Source organism: Anopheles ziemanni, unplaced genomic scaffold (genome assembly GCF_943734765.1).
Source record: "Anopheles ziemanni unplaced genomic scaffold, idAnoZiCoDA_A2_x.2 scaffold_41_ctg1, whole genome shotgun sequence".
Taxonomy (NCBI): domain Eukaryota; kingdom Metazoa; phylum Arthropoda; class Insecta; order Diptera; family Culicidae; genus Anopheles; species Anopheles ziemanni.
The window spans coordinates 412,501-415,696 of record NW_026690082.1 but is presented as its reverse complement, the minus strand read 5'-3'; the positions used below and the strand labels follow the sequence as shown (position 1 = coordinate 415,696).

Sequence of the window (3,196 nt, the reverse complement as noted above, 5' to 3'; positions counted from 1 at the left end):
AGTATAGTCCTCCCCTGGTCCACACTGCTTCGGCGGTCCTGGGTAAGATAGTTAGTTCTAGCTTGCCCTATGTGGAAGAGGACACAATACTTAATACTTAGAGTACAAGCATAAAGGAACACGGACCAAGCCGTACCGAGAGAATCGGTACTAGAGCCCTCGTGGTTCTACATTGAGAGAGCCCTCGTGGTTCTCATTAGGGGCTTTATGCAAGTCGTACTCAATACTGTGGTGTGAAGTATAAAGTATAGAGTCCTCCACTGGTCCACGCTGCTCCGGCGGTCCTGGGTAAGATAGTTCATTCTAGCTTGCCCTATGTGGAAGAGGACTCAATACCCTACCTGTTGAGCTTGAAACAAAGTCATCACTTGGGCATGCTCATATTGCCATACAATATTCCATTATCTACTAATGAGCATGCAGCTATATGATTATAACCTGTAAACGATTACCCCGCCGTAGTTCAGCGCTTCAACCAAGTGATGACTTCAGTATGGCTAGTGTGTGAAGTATAAAGTATAGTCCTCCCCTGGTCCACACTGCTTCGGCGGTCCTGGGTAAGATAGTTAGTTCTAGCTTGCCCTATGTGGAAGAGGACACCATACTTAATACTGTGGTGTAATGAACAAAGTATAGTCCTCCACTGGTCCACGCTGCTTCGGCGGTCCTGGGTAAGATAGTTTGTTCTAGCTTGCCCTATGTGGAAGAGGGCATACAAGACAAAGTATAGTTCTCCCCTGGTCCACGCTGCTTCGGCGGTCCTGGGTAAGAGAGTTAATTCTAGCTTGCCCTATGTGGAAGAGAGCATACATGAACCAAGAACGAAGGTTATGATCGAGGAATGATTCGACAACTAACCGATGGTATGAAATGTGAAGAATTCAAGCAAGCACACAATCAAGTCATCACTTGGGCATGCTCGATAGCCAACCCTATGACATTAACCTAGTAGAGCATGCGAAAACCAATATATATGTAAACGATGCCCCTCCCTAGTTCAGCGCTTCAACCAAGTGATGACTTCAGAATGGCTAAATCAAATCGGTTCAAAACATACCATCGGTACCCTATTGAAACACACAAGTCGATATCAAACCTCATGATTGTGTAGTCCTCCACTGGTCCACACTGCTCCGGCGGTCCTGGGTAAGATAGTTCATTCTAGCTTGCCCTATGTGGAAGAGGGCACATTACTCAATACTGTGGTGTTATGAACAAAGTATAGTCCTCCACTGGTCCACGCTGCTTCGGCGGTCCTGGGTAAGATAGTTAGTTCTAGCTTGCCCTATGTGGAAGAGGGCATACAAGACAAAGTATAGTTCTCCCCTGGTCCACGCTGCTTCGGCGGTCCTGGGTAAGATAGTTAATTCTAGCTTGCCCTATGTGGAAGAGAGCATACATGAACCAAGAACGAAGGTTATGATCGAGGAATGATTCGACAACTAACCGATGGTATGAAATGTGAAGAATTCAAGCAAGCACACAATCAAGTCATCACTTGGGCATGCTCGATAGCCAACCCTATGACATTAACCTAGTAGAGCATGCGAAAACCAATATATATGTAAACGATGCCCCTCCCTAGTTCAGCGCTTCAACCAAGTGATGACTTCAGAATGGCTAAATCAAATCGGTTCAAAACATACCATCGGTACCCTATTGAAACACACAAGTCGATATCAAACCTCATGATTGTGTAGTCCTCCACTGGTCCACACTGCTCCGGCGGTCCTGGGTAAGATAGTTCATTCTAGCTTGCCCTATGTGGAAGAGGGCACATTACTCAATACTGTGGTGTGAAGTATAAAGTTCAGTTCTCCCCTGGTCCACGCTGCTTCGGCGGTCCTGGGTAAGATAGTTCATTCTAGCTTGCCCTATGTGGAAGAGGACACTTAATACTTCGTCTCTAAGCGGCGGCTTGACTCCTCCCTACGGGGAACGGGTTTACGCGCACAGCGGCGGCTTACGCACTATGGCAGTCATGGATGCCTTACGTTTCTATGAAAAGTGTGTTCCTCCCCTGGTCCACGCTGCTTCGGCAGTCCTGGGTAAGATAGTTAGTTCTAGCTTGCCCTATGTGGAAGAGGACACGTAGACTTACTGTGGTGTGAAGTATAAAGTTCAGTTCTCCCCTGGTCCACGCCGCTTCGGCCGTCCTGGGTAAAATGGATTCATCCAGCTTGCCCTATGTGGAATGAGGACACTTTATGCTTCGTCTCTAAGCGGCGGCTTGCTCCTCCCTACGGGGAACGGGTATACGCGCACAGCGGCGGCTTACGTTATGGCAGTCATGGATGCCTTACGTTTCCATGAAAAGTGTGTTCCTCCCCTGGTCCACGCTGCTTCGGCAGTCCTGGGTAAGATAGTTAGTTCTAGCTTGCCCTATGTGGAAGAGGACACGTAGACTTACTGTGGTGTGAAGTATAAGGTTCAGTTCTCCCCTGGTCCACGCCGCTTCGGCCGTCCTGGGTAAAATGGATTCATCCAGCTTGCCCTATGTGGAATGAGGACACTTTATGCTTCGTCTCTAAGCGGCGGCTTGCTCCTCCCTACGGGGAACGGGTATACGCGCACAGCGGCGGCTTACGCAAGTTAGTCACCCTCGGCAGTGGATCACTCGGCTCATGGATCGATGAAGACCGCAGCTAACTGCGCGTCATAATGTGAACTGCAGGACACATGAACATTGATAAGTTGAACGCATATTGCACGTCGTGGGAACCTACCATGATGTACAGATGACTGAGCGCTTATATTTGAGAAATGTATCGCATACATTTAACTACGCCGTGACACCCGTCACGAGACGTGCACCATGATGTTAACTAGGGTCGCGACGACCCGCTAGCATTAAAGAACCCGTGGTTTACAATATACTGGCATTGGAATTCGAAGTATTTAGAGCGTCCGTGTTCCCGCGTGAGGCGGAAGTACGAGGAGAAGGCGTGCTTGTGGTGTCTGTGGTGGTGTTTACTGATGTCTAGCTTCAGCTTATTTATTTATTTAAATAGAAGCGAAGATGTCAAAGTAGCGTCGAAGCAGCAGCGGTAGCACAAATGATTCAAGTATGGAAGTTGACCAAAGGAACACAAACAAACTAGCGTATGGGCAATGGAAGGTATCAGTGAGTTAAACCACACGCGGGCTAACAGCCCGTTAACCGAGTCCAACGGTACATATTGGACATTGAAACAAA

At 48.1% G+C, this 3,196-nt stretch overlaps 1 non-coding gene across 1 annotated transcript; it reads left to right on the top strand.

The window, feature by feature from the left end:
• Nucleotides 1-2,597: 2,597 nt before the first annotated feature.
• LOC131292939 (5.8S ribosomal RNA) lies at nucleotides 2,598-2,752 on the top strand. Its single transcript, XR_009190370.1, has one exon. It is a non-coding gene; the product is annotated as a 5.8S ribosomal RNA (ribosomal RNA).
• The last annotated feature ends 444 nt before the right edge of the window (nucleotides 2,753-3,196 follow it).